The following is a 14,474-nucleotide window of genomic DNA, read 5'->3' on the forward strand; positions in this document are numbered from 1 at the left end:
ATTCTAGATACTTTGTATTTCCATATGAATTTTAGAATCAACTTGTCAATTTCAACAACAAGAAAAGTTTTCCAATACTTTTGATTGGGAATGTGTTGAATATATACAAAAGAACTGGGAAGAATTGAAATTGTATACACACACACACACACACACACACACACACACACACACACACATTTTTGTTTATTTAAGTGCTGGGTATCAAAGACAGGGCATTACATATGCTTGTCAAGCACCCTACCATTGAGCTATACCCTCAACTCTCATGATAAGAATTTGTGGCCTTAAAACACCATTTGACTGTACACAAAGGACTTAAAATCAGCATATTATAGTGATATGGTTACATCAATGTTTATAGCAGTTCAATTACAATAGTTAAGATGTGGAACCAACCTAGATGCCAGTCAACAGATGAATGGGTAAAGAATATGTGGTAAATATATACAATGGAATATTACTCAGCCAAAAAAAGAATGAAATTAATTTATTTGCCAGTAAATGGATGGAACTAGAAACTATCATGGTAAATGAAATAAGCCAATCCCAGAAAACCAAAGGCCGAATGTTCTCTCTGATGTACAGATGCTAACGCACAGTAAGTGGGGGAGGGAGAAGAATAGAAATTCACTTGATTCAACAAAGGGGAATGAAGGAAAGGGAGGAAGGATGGGAACAGAACAGACAGTAGAATGAATAGGACATAACTTTCCTATGTTCATGTATGAATACACAACCAGTGTAATTCCATATCATGTACAGCCACAAAAATGGGATGTTATAATCCATCTATGTATAATATGTCAAAATACATTCTACTGTCATGTGTAACTAAAATGAACAAATAAAAAAAATAAAACCAAAGAATTTGTGCCCTTACAAAATTGAGACACCAGAGAGCTCATTTGTCCATTCCATCATGTGAGGATACCGTGAAAAAGTGCTGTCTGCATCAGAGAGTGGGCCCTTACCAAACATTGAATCTGCCAGCAACTTGATCTTGGACTTTCCAGCCTCTGAACTGTGAGAATGTATGTTGTGTATGAGCCACTCAGTTAACAGTGTTGTGCTATAGCAGCCTGAACAGACCAAGACACACTCTTGTACATAACATGTGTTCTACTGTGACCAAAAAGGTGTATGATATCAGGCAGCATCAATCCACTCTCAGGAGACACCAGAGAAGAACTACTTATGACCTCTGCTAGTCCAGACTTGTCCTTAAATGGCTAGTGGAACCTAGTTGATCTTTTTTCTCAAATCTATGTGCTAAAACATGAAAAAAGAAAAAGAAAATAAATCAAAGAATATCATACAATTCAGTGCTGTGTACATTGAAAAATAGGGCAACAGTGGGGTTCTAATTCCAGCATCACCAGTCCCTATATATAAAAAAAAAAAATGCATCTCCTCACCAGCCTTGTGAGAATACTGCTAATTGCCTTCTGGTAACACTGCCATTTGAAAGATGATAATAGTCATTCAATTGAGTGCTTTTTATGTAAGAGAATATACTTGCTTAGATGTATCGAGCCAGTTCAGTCTAGTCTCAGATCAGTGTTGTGTAGTGCCTGGTTGACAAAAAGAACTGATTGGTAATGGGCACCATTCTGTATTACATATATTACAATATATATCGGTTTTACTGTGACTATGTTCATTTTACAAGTAGAATAACTAAGGCATCAGTTGGTGCAGGTCTTCTTACCTAGTCATTGTCAGGAGCAAATCGGGATCCTGCAGTGTGATTCTAGCATTTTCTTATTATAATCATGTCTCAATTAGCCTTTAAATTTCTGTTCAAAATGAAAGCCAGAGACATGCAGGAGTTTGATTTTATTTAGAAAATGCAAAGCAAATCTCTGAACTATTTTTGCAACAGTGCTCCTACAACCCAGAGAGAGCCCAGTATTTTCTCATGAAGTTCCTTTATCAAAGTTTTTGGGCTCTGTGCGGGCAGAAGTGATACTGCAGTAATCTGAACTGCAGAGAGCCATTCAGTGTTGTTCGGCAGAATCACCTGTGACAACCTAAATGGTTATATCTGTGTGGTAGATACTCAACTTTTGACTGAGGAATAAAAAATTTGAATTACTTTAATTTTAGTTAATTTAAGTTTAAAATAGCCAAAAATGGCTAGAGGCTAGCTACTATGTTGAGCAGAGCACATCTATCATGAACTGTCCATTTGTCATAACAAGAAACAGCAAGAAATAACTTTTGTAAGATAATTGAATTGATTAGAACCAAAAGAAAGCTTTTCCAGCTACTCTGTGCTTTCATTCCATCTGCTCTCTTCCCCACCCCAACCTACAGATAAGACACGTGTGCATGTGTGTGCACACATGTACCTACATACAATTACACGCACATGTTCTCTGTCCCATTAGACAAAGGTTATTTCCTCAATGTGTCCTGGGCTTCCATTGCTGCCCAGGACTTGCTGCTGAAAGTCCTCTCCTGTCTTTCCTTGAAAATGCCTCCTTGCTTTTCAGAATGTCATCTTCCCTTTCTTTCTCTCCCTGGATCCTCAGAACAGAATTGATTTCTCTTGTGTTCTCAGTTGTGAGGGTTAATTTTATATGTCCACTCTGTGCCATGGGTGGCCAGATTGAAATTACTTCTGGGTGCATCTGGAATTTGAATCAGGAGATGGAGTAAACTAGATGGCCCTCCCCAGTACAGGTTGGCATCCTTCAATCCTTTGAGGGACTGTATAGAACAAAGAAGCAGAGGAAGGAGAAACGTGTCCCTTTGCTTCATGCCTGCTTGCTTGAGATGAGACATCAGTCTTCCTGCACATGGCCTGAGATTTATACCACTGGCTCCAGTAGTTCCCAGGTCTTTGGAGAGGAGCTGAAATTGTACCACTGACTTTCATGGATCTCTAGCTTAAAGATCATGGGATTCGCAGCCTCCATAACTACTGTATTCTTATTGTACAAATTATTTGTGTGTGTGTGTGTGTGTATGTATGTGTGTGTGTGTGTGTGTGAGAGAGAGAGAGAGAGAGAGAGAGAGTTTGTGTGTGTGTGTTTTCTTTGGTGAAACCTGACTAATGCAGTAGGTATAAATGGCTTCTGTGATGTAAACAGAATATTCATCAAGTAGTGCACTGAGATGGACTGAGAGTAGCAAAATGAAGAAACTGGGTCTAGAAGGCCAGAATCCAAAACGATTTCACAGAACTGCAGATGAGAATGAATGTCCCTCATTATACTTCAGCCATTTTTGGTAACTATCTCAGTTTTGCCCTAAGTATCCATAAGATGATGAGTACATATAATTGTTTTTGACATTCAGTTGAGTAATAAGAATAAATGCTCTTTTTCCCGGCATAGTGGCACATTCCTGAAGTCCCAACTACTCAGGAAACTGAGGCAAGAGTATCTCAAGTTTGAGGTCTGTCTGGGAAATTTAGCAAGACCCAAAATAAAAAAGAAAAAGGACTTGGGATTGTGGCTCAATGGCAAAGCACCCTTGGGTTGAATCCCCAGTGTCAAAAAAAAATGCATTTTATCATCCTGCATAAAGCATAAAATTTCCCATTGACAGCTTTTCAGTAGAAAATTATAACACACAGGATATGACTTCCATGTCTGAATTGAGTCAAGGCACCCAGCAGTCTTTACTGGGATGCTCTTCAGCACACCTGGAGTGTCCCCATAATTTGTAAAGATAATGCAGACTACAAAAGACATCTCAAAGGACACTTTTGAAGGAATTTAAACATAAAACTTGTGATATCTCTACTAATAGGAAAGCTAGTGTGAGCTTCTCAAATACAAAGAACTTGCCATTCAGCCGCAGTAGAATGTAGCTGAGAGCCTCCAGCTCTAGTGCTTTCAGGAGCATGGACATCTCCCAGCGAATGCCTACCGTGGCCTACGGGGGCCTGGGCATCTCTCCCTATCACAGGACCCTCTTTTAACAGTCTTTATGCCTAAGCTCCCTTTTGGATTGGCCAACATCATCCCAACATTATTTAGAGCTCTCTGAGGCACCTCCTACCCAGTCTTCCTTCCTTCCTACTTTCCTTTCACACGAGTCAGACCTGCATCCCAGTATGAGCCTTTCCCTCTCTGTTCCTGCTCTCTTCTATTTGCCTTTGTCTTTCACAGACATAACTCCTGAAAAAGTCTTGCATTTCTAACTACATTTTGACACCTTCCTCTTGGGGAAACTGAACTGAGAATTACAGCCAAATTTAGAAACAGGAATCAGGCCATGTAAGCTCAGGACTTACCTCCATGGCTTCTCCATATACCACTAGGTTAAAATAGCCAAAGAAACATTTTGTGTACTATTTTTCATCTAATTTTTGCTAGGAAAGTTGGTCTTCTAGGAACTCCTCTTTTCAAAGGACCTTTAGAGATTGTTTTTAAGCCATCAGCAACACCTACTTTACTACTTTAAAGCTATTTCTTAGCATTTAATGGAAAAACTGGAAAAAATTACTTATACTGCACACAGATTAACTCCAAATTCCTTTTCAATAACATATATCAATCACATTTATCTTTACCACCCCTAAATGGCTTTAAATAAATACTCAGGTTATAAGCTTTGTAAATGACAAATTAGACTCAGGTAACTTGAAGACAGACACGGAGGACATAGTGTTTCACTAGCTGACCAGATCAAGTGGTAAATGACCAAGAGCCAAAGTAAGGGTCTGGAGAAAACTCCCTGGACACCTAGGTGGTTAGCTTGCCTCTGCATCTTGAATGAGTTCTTCTTCTCTCTGAGCCTCAGTTTTCCCACCTCTGTTGTGGGAGGACACACCCTGAGAATATCTAAAGTTCTTTCCTGAATTAGCAAAGCTACCTTACTCATTCAGGAAAAGCCAGAGAGGACGGTAAATATTTCCAGGGTATAAAATTGGAGCATAAAGAGAAACGCAACAAGTTTTTTCCTCCGTCTTCTTATAGAAGATTGATTAGAGAAAACTAACATTCAACCGCAAACAAAAATGCAAAAACCAAAACCTGTCAAAAACCTGCAAGTGTAGTTAAATGCTTCAGTTCACAGAAGCAAGAGACTGAACAAAAAATGGAATTTGAGGATGCATCTCAATCTTCAGTCTGCCTTTTAACATATCAGCTGCTGGGCTTCCACCAAAAGGGTCATCAAAGATTTGAGAATCACAACAAAGTTTTTACTATGAAGATTCTTAAGTTTTTCCCCACGATACTTTTATGCACGTGCTGGTCAAATAAATTTAGTGCATTCAGCTTAAATAGAACTTTTATCTTCTGAACCATTATTTTAAAAACATAAGATGGAACTTTTCAATTTCCAAAGCCACATAAAATAGTGTTCTCTTTTGAGTGTGAAAGAAACATCATTATCACAGATAATACTGCGTCTTCCTAGTTGTGTTTTTCATTTTCTAGCTAAATCTGGTTTTAGATCACTGTACAAGAAAGGGTTGAAGATGTGAACTATTGAAGAAACAAAATATTATATTTGAGGGAAAACATTCCATTTCAGTCAAATTGTAAACTTGGAATAATCCAACCTGAAAAATACTGAAGTATCCTCATAATGCCAAGTTTGACAACATGTGTAAAACCATACTAGTAAAGAGAAAGAATAAGAAAAGTGACAATAACATGTATATAAATATATATAATATACAGCTGGGCAAGATGGTGCATGCCTATAATCCTAGCAACTCAGGAGGCTGAAGCAGGAGGATCACAAATTTGAGGCTAGACTGGGCACCCTAGTAAGACCAAAATTTTTTTAAAAAATTAAAAACAAAATTTTTTTTGAAGGCTGAAGGTGTAGCTCAGTGGTAGAGCATCCCTGAGTTCAATAGCCACTCAATAGGTGGGGGAGGGGGGAATATACATACATACATATATATATAATGTGCTGTAATAGAATAAATACCTGGATTCCATTTAAGGAGATAAGACAGCAGAACATGCCCTGGAATCTGTACAATAGGTGGAAATCAGCAAGATTTTGGTGGAAGTTGGAGGCAAGGGGAGAACACCAGGTCAAAAGAAACAGACTTTGAAGAAGTTCCGGAGACAAGAAGGATCAGATAATATTTAGGGTTAAGTGTAGAGTTGAGAGAATGGGAGAAGATAATGGAGAAAGGTAAGACTCGAGGAGCATGTGGGACCAGATAGTGAGGAAGAGACCATATGCACTGAGATTTATTTTCCAAGAGCTTTCTACATGTATACTGAATCTTCATTTTATCTCATAACCAACATGCTTAGATATCATATTGTCACTTTTGTAAAAAGGTAAAAAAAGGCTTAGAGTAAAGGGATTTGCTTGCAGATGTTAATAATTGTGTTCTATCTTCTGTTCAAAAGGTTGTCTCCTTGGGACTAAAGGAGTGTTAGGTGGTTGGGGAGGAATGCCAGTAGCAGATGTTCTCTTGCCTCTTGTTCTGCAACTCCCAAGCTGCTCCTAAGCCACAGGTCTCCACACCCTTCTGCATCACCCATTAGGAAATTCATCTGTGGCTCTTATAGGATTTAAGCTTTACACTGGTTCCCGAGGGGGGTCATTGACAGAAATAAAAAGTGACTCATTTGACAGAATTAGGATCCGGGATTCTTGCTTCTATTTTTAATGGTAGTAGATCCAGAGAATTCAAGTTATTATTGACAGACTTCATGGGTAAGTTAACTGAGTAATAATGACAAACCAAAATTTCCCTGGGGTATAAATTGTACAAAAACTTGGCAACATTAGGAGCAAAGTTTGAACAACAGTTGTGTAAGATGGTGACCTGGCTGTCCTCTCCGTATGAGTGACCAGTCACTTTGTGTAACATATGCTAAGCTAAATTTTATACAAGAACCTTTTAAGTAATATTAAATCAACCCTTAAACTCTGACTGGGTCTCTAAATTTATTGCTCATTTGTCCAAGGACCTTTTTTGCAGCTGGATGAAATAATATCCAAGAAACTGAAAGTCATATGGTGATGAGAGTGTTCCTGATTTTTCATCAGGTAAAATCAATGGTTTTATGTCTTTGCAATTCCTTCTAGGTGCCTTTGAGTTGGAAAAGATAAACACTATTGGAAATAATGACCTTTATAAAATCTAGAGAAAAAAAAACCAATATATTTAGCCATGTTGAAATTTCCTATGATCATCTGTCCTCCACAGCATGGTTCCATATGACACTTCTGCTATCCGCAAACTGGTAAGCTTCCCATCTAGAAAAAGTTTGTAGATAGGGATGCAAAAATAGATGGAACCATATTCTATCTTAGAATAAATATGGCAGTGATGGTGCATTTTAATCAAAGATAATGGGCACATTAAAACTTTCTCAAAGTTAGGCTAGAAACCCATCTTAAATCATTTTAACCAAAACCACATAAACAGAAACTGAAGTAACTGGATGGCCCATCATGAGTCGAGTATGAATAGATGGAGGAGACCATGCAATGTCATGGTTCTTGTTTCCATCTCTGGATGTGCCTGCCTTTGTTTATTCTTTATTCTTAGGCCAAGTTCTGGCAAAGATAGTGCCTGGATGCTATACGCTCCATTACCCTTATGGCTGCAGATTCCACTCTTCCTGAAAATTAGATTGATATTCAACATCCTGGCATAAGCTACTGCTCATCTTTGATGACTCTGTGCAGGGAAGTAAGAGACCTGCCTTATCTACACACTCACCACCCTAGACTTGGTTACCCTGGGAATAGGAAATGGGGTGGTTCCCCAGAAGGAAACCTTGTAGAATGAGTAAAAATAAGTAAATAATCAATTGAAGATGTCTTCTCTATAGGCAAATCAAATTAGGAGTAAAAAACTCTGTTGATCCCCAAAATACATGAGCGTTTTTAGAAAGCAGTCTTCATTGAACACATGTTTGAAGAATGTTATAAACTCTATTGGAAAGAAAAGATTGTCTCTCTATCAACAAAGACGCTTTTAAATCACAAAATGTTTTTCCAATAACCATAAGAATTAAAATACATTATAATGGACGTAGTCATTCTAAGTTCAAATGACTATGAGGGAAACTATTACCTGTAGAAAAAATAAAATATTTCTCAGAATGTATCTTATTGGAAGTTAGTTGACTGACACAGCTGGCAAAGACAATAAATCAAACAAGAAAAGAATGACATTTGGGGAACTAACTTAATTAAAAGGCATATTCCTGTTCCCGAAACTTACACTACATGACCCAAAAGTCTCCAGTTTATTGTGGAAAATTCCTAGTATCATTCAAAACTTGCTGCACATCAGATGGTTTTATCAAAATGTCAACAAACTTCTTTCTACCTAATTTAGGGAATAAAAATCTTTATTGCAAGTAGATACTTAGTCTAATCCATTATCCTTTCAGCCTACTTTCTGAGCAGAGGTCAGAAAAAAACAGGGATGGTGTAGAAGGAGACAGGCCTTTAAAAAAAAAAAGAAAGAAAAGAAAAGGAATTCATGAAAGCTGGCACAGTATCAGACCATAAACAAAATGCCTTCCTGAGCAGATTGTATAATAGGCATTTCACAAGTTAAACAATCCCTTAGTCGTCATGGTTGTGAAAGAGAGCAAAGACTAAAAAAGGAAACAATCTCTCTTCTTTCTCTCCTGGGTAAGACAGAATCTCACAGTATGTTGGAGTGTGAATGTCTCTCATCGAGAGCTGATTTCCTGGCATCCTCCTGCCACCTCGTTCCCCAGGCATCCCTTCTAGAAGTGTAATATAGCATCTATTTCTTATTCAATTAAAGGATATTTTCTTTTTAACACAATTTGGTGATTTGGGCTTAATTGGGCTGCACCGCGGGTTCTCTCCTCACAGAAAGTGAGTTGCTGGGCTGGATGTTGTAGAGTTGCCACCCCCCAGCCCGACTCCGCAGTCCTAATTACATTGAAGTGTTATTTCCCTCCACCTGAGCTGCCTAAAGACTGGTTTCTGGATCAGAAGCACATCCTGCACACACCAGCGCTTCCTCAGAAGGGTGTTTTGTCTATTTAGGCTTTGATAGTTTTTACATTTTTGTCTTTGATTTTACTGAAAGACAATAGGATGCTTGGATGTAAAGAACCACAATACCCTCCTACCCACAGAGCCACTGAGGATGGAAGGAGAAAGGAAAAGTAAGTGCCTAATGCTATAGTTTGTACATGCTAGTTTACTTGAAATAACTAGTGATAGTGCTTCTTTTTTCTCCCCAAGGAGTCCTGGTATGGACCATGAAATATTGGGTCATCCTACAGATACCCTTTATCTCCCCAGATACCATTGAAGAATTTGGCTGTGGTTACATACAGTGACATACTCAGAAGCTCATTGATAAGAAAGATTAATGGAATTGCTATAAAAAGCCTGAACTCCTGTGTTAAATGATTGCTGATCCATGGTCTCATTCAATTGATCTGACTTTCCAATTAACTTGCAAGGCCGTTTCCTTAGACCCGTTACAATGGACAAATGACAAAAGTTTTAGAACTTCCATTAAGAAATGATGAGCACAGAGTGGGTAGGGAAGAGGTGAGAGAAAACAAGTTGCCTGACTCTGGTCTTGCCAGATTGCTGCCTCCTGTGGTGGTGTGTGGGGAAGTTAAAACACTCAGGTTGTGTCTGTTGAGCTGAGAGTAGAAGCTGCCCATCATTAGACCAACTGTCCAAGACCAGCTTTCCCTCCATTTCTCCACTTCCAGGAGTAGACGCCTGTATGTAGGTGAGAGTCTTAGGAAACAGGTTCCTGATTGAACAACAACTACATGGATGGATCTTTATATTGTCTAAATTGCAATGGGAGTGCTAATAGCCACAACCCAAACCATAGGAACTTCACAAACCAAACTCAGTGAGGAGAGATGCACTTGTTAAACTTTTAAAAGTACACTGGTCAGTGTATATGCAATTGCCTATCCATAACAAGGATACCTTAGTTTTGGGATAAATAAACTGGAAATTATTCCTGGAAGTTATGGTTTAACGTATGTGTTCCTCCAAAATTATTAACTTAAACCCCAGAGTGATGGTCTTAGGAAGTGTGGCTTTGGGGAGGCAATTAGGCCAACAGGGTCACCCCCTCATGAATGGATTGATGCTGATATGAAAAGGACTATAGGGAGGACGCTAGAGCCTTTACAACCTTGCACCTCTTCAGTCATGTGTGGACAGTGTTCCCCTTTCTACATGTGAGGATACAGCAAGAGGTACCATCTTGAAGTAGTGAGTAGCCCTCAACAGACACTGAATCCTCCAGCACCTGATCTTGGACTTCCTCAGCCTCCAGAACTGTGAGAAATAAATTTCTATTACTTACAGATTACCTAGCCTGTGGTATTTTGCCATAACAACAAATGGACTAAGACAACAGGCACTTCCCTTAGTGTTTAACACATCCTAGCACATTACTGTAGCAGATCCATAAAATGAAGAGGTTTACTGGCGCATCACTCCCTGAGGCTATGCAAATTCCACTGACCAATGAGGATTAACGCCCAATGTATTAATTACAGTTCTCAGGAGAAGACAGAAGCAACATTGTGTGTGTGTGTGTGTGTGTGTGTGTGTGTGTGTGTGTAATGACAGAGACACAGATACAGAATTATTATAAGAAATTGGCTTAAATGATTGTGAAGGCTTGATAAGTATACAAGCTGTAGATCAGGCTAACAGCTAGAGACCCAGGAAGAGCTGACATTGCAGTTTGGGTCTTAGGTCCTTCCGCTGGCAGAATTCCCTCTGTCTGCTTTACTCAAGTCTACTGATTTAAATCTTAATGGCATCTGAAAAAAATAAAAATTATAAAACCTTCTCAGAAACACTAGACTAGCATTTGGCCAAATATATGGGTAACATGACTTAGCCAAGGTGGCATAATGTTAACATCACAGTAACTCTTGCCAGCGTAATATCTTGTTTGAACTTCTTTTTGTTTACACCTTCAAAACCCATTTAACAATAGTGAGAAGCTAGGAATTATTTGAAGTTAAGAGAATATATTCTATAAGGTAAGTCAAAACAAAACACCAATAGATGTAAATTTGAAATTAGTAAAAACAGAACCAAGTTCTCTCCTTAAATAAATTAAAAAATATACAGAAATTAACTCACTTCCATTTTCACTCAGGTTTCTTGACATATGTTTTGGAGGATAGCACTTCTACATAAATAATCACGCCCTCACTTTCTGCAACTAAGATATTAGATCATAATGAGCTGTCGATTAAAAAAAAAAAAAACACAGGTGAAGATTCTATTGACTAATTCAGACTTGCAGTTTCTGACCTAAATAAGAAGGTGTTTGGTTTATTTATCTTGGAAAATTGTCAGCAAAGTTTTTGGAATCTGGAAAGGTAAAACTTTTTTTTTTTTACCTTACTTGAAAGGATATGAAAATATGTCCTGCCTCTAGAATGTACTTTCTATTTTTATACAAGGACAGTTCACTACTGCTCAAAGGCGTTACTGTATGCAACCTGAAGGGCAGTCTGGGAGTGGGATGGTGACCAGAGAGCAACTGTCTGAAGGGGTTCTCTAGGGGCTGGAGTAGCTGAACCCCAAATAGAAACTCCTGGTGTGGCCTATGGTCTGACAAGGACACAGAATATTTTAAGTAGCAACTTGAAACCTAATGTTCTGGAAAAACTTCCCAGCTTCTATATTTCTACCAGAGGTACTTCCAGGTTTACCAGGACATTTACAAAGTTAATGTAATTCCTGTATACATGAGCTCCCTTTTAAATGCAAAATTTCACCTGGCAATAAAATGTTTTTTAACCAAAGAAATAAATCGGATTTCTGGAAATGAGAAACAAAATACCATCGTGATGAATAATTTCTATTTCTATTTTATTCCTAGGGTCAAGTAATTATTTCCATATTTTTACCTCTGTTTTGGGTCAATGCAATATATGAAGTAATGAAAAAATGTTCTCAATAAAGATTACTGTCATTTTTTTTATTCCTTAAACATATTTTTAAAACTATGCATTAGTTTGTAGAATATGCTGGAGATTCTGAGTGGGGTAAGACACAATAAGATGTTGTGCTTTGAGTCAGCGTTTTGCCCCCTCTGAAATTCGTGTTGAAATTTAATCCTCAGTACACATTTCTAAGAGGCGTGGTCTTCAGGAGGTGAGTAAGTCTTCATCAGTGAGATTAGCTGCTCTTTTTCCTGGCCTTTAGAACTGAGAAAAATTTTTTAGTTCGTTTTATGTTTTTTTAAGTTATTGATAGACCTTTATTTTATTTATTTATTTATTTATGATGCTTAGAATTGAACCCAGTACCTCACACATGCTAGGCAAGTGCGTTACCACTGAGCCACAACCCCAGCCCCAAATTTCTGTTTTTGAAAATAATTTCCCAGTGTATGGTTTTGCTATAGCATCACAAATGGACTCAGACTGGTAGGTAAACAAGAAGTGTGGGCGACATGAAAATAAAGGAACAAAGACACAAAAGAGGGTCCAGACTCCTTCATAAAGGAGTTAATGACAGTCCCAGTCAATAGGGAAAATGTATCTCCAGATACCTCCTACGTGTCCATCAATAGATTTAGCCTCCTGGACATCTGGTGTTGCCCTCAGCACTAGATACCTTGAATCAAGTTGAAGAAAATTAGACTTCATGGTTCCTCTTCCTCCTGGGCTTCATCGACTGTGAAGTCTGAAAAAGAAGACAGCCTTTCACAAGCCTTACCAGAAGTGAGAACAGGAGGCTGCCAACATGGAATCACTGAAGGGTGATCTTCTGGTAGTGGAGCACATTGTCCAACAACTGTCAATCACACCAGGTACCATCCTCATGCTCCTGGCTCAGCCATTCTCCATTCAACAGCTATAAAATAGCAATGAATGCCCTTATTGCATGTATTATTCCTACATACTGCTTGCTTCCACAAATAATTTGGGAATGTTTATGTGAATAAAAGTCATACATACAATATTACCCTGTAACCTTTGAAATAATAACATAGTAAGTAGGTAGTGAGTAGATAGTTTAACCTAGGTTTACTCAACAGTATTAAGTTTAGTGGGTTTTGTTTATTTGTTTGTTTGTTGTGGTGGGAAGTGAACCCAGAGCAAGTACCCGATCACTGAGCTGTAGCCTCAGCCTAAGCATTAAATAGAGTTCTATTTCTACTGATAGTCAAAGAAAAAAGAAAGGAAGGAAGGAATGAGGGAGGGAGGGAGGGAGGGAAGATAAAGGAGGATGTGAACAGGATAAATTCATATAAACTTAACAGATAAAAAAGAAAACTAGCAATTCAGAAATGTCTTTGTTCTTCTAGGACAAAATCCAAAGAGGGATAAATTGTAACAATATTTCTCTAAAAGTGATTAAGTATTGAATAGTTGTACAAAGGATACAGATACATATAGCTTGTGGGGATTGGGTTGTGTTTGGGGTGTGGATTCTGAATAAAAGCTAAAGGCAAATTGTTACAGCTTTGAAAAGATCTTTCCATATGAAACCATTTAGGGATAATAGCTCCCACTTAATACAGGTTGAGTATCCCTGATCTGAAATGCTTGGGTCCACATGTGTTTGGATTTATAATTTTTTTTTCAGATTTTGGAATATTTGCACATATGTAATAAGATGGGAACAAATTTAACTATGAAACTCCTCTGTGTTTTGTCTACACCTTATACACATAGCCTGAAGGTGATTTTTCACAGGTTTTTATTATGCCTGTGTTTTGACTGCAAACCATCATGTGAGGTCAGACGCAGAATTTTCTACTTGTGGCATGGTGTCTGCTCTCACAAAATTTCGGATTTGGGAGCAGTATGGATTTTGGATTTGGGGGTTTGGGACATACAATGTGTATATGCTGATACTGACATTGTCTTGGGGATTTACAGATATTTTCTCTATCTTATAACTATGTTATAAGGTAGATAAATATTATTGTTCATATTCCAACTATCTACGGGGAATCCTGAAAGATTGAAGAACTTGGTCAAGATAAAGCTAAGAATTGAATCTGGGGATGCCTGGCCTAAAATCACATTCTTTCGCCTCTAGCCACCCAGACAGGAGGCTTTCTATTGATTTGATTGATATAGGAACAAAAGAGCAATGTGGAAAATGCCAGTCACTATGTTCCACAACTCCAGTTGCCATTATCTGAGCCCAACTTTTGACCCAAAGAGGAGAGCAAACAATTTGAGTTTGAGATCCCCAGATTCACTTCTTAGCCTGCAATACTGGTATTTTAACAAAAGAAAATTCTAATGTTTTGTATGCTGGATCTGTAAGAGGCAAAGCTGATTTTCTTTTCAATAAAAACTAGAGTCAGATACAGACTTTCCAAGTTGAAGAGTAAATCCTATCTTTGCACAGAGATAGACTGTGTGGCCCATGAGGATTGGGGCCAGAGCTTTCCTAAGGAAGCCAGGTGAGGCTCTGGGTTCTACACAGTAAGTGTTATTTAACAGCAAAATGCCTTCGTTAGGACTCTTTTGAAGGTGGCAGACATTCAATGAACCTAAAAGGAAAAGAATTTG

The sequence above is a fragment of the Ictidomys tridecemlineatus genome, chromosome 8 (genome assembly GCF_052094955.1).
Source record: "Ictidomys tridecemlineatus isolate mIctTri1 chromosome 8, mIctTri1.hap1, whole genome shotgun sequence".
In the NCBI taxonomy this organism is placed as follows: Eukaryota; Metazoa; Chordata; class Mammalia; order Rodentia; family Sciuridae; genus Ictidomys; species Ictidomys tridecemlineatus.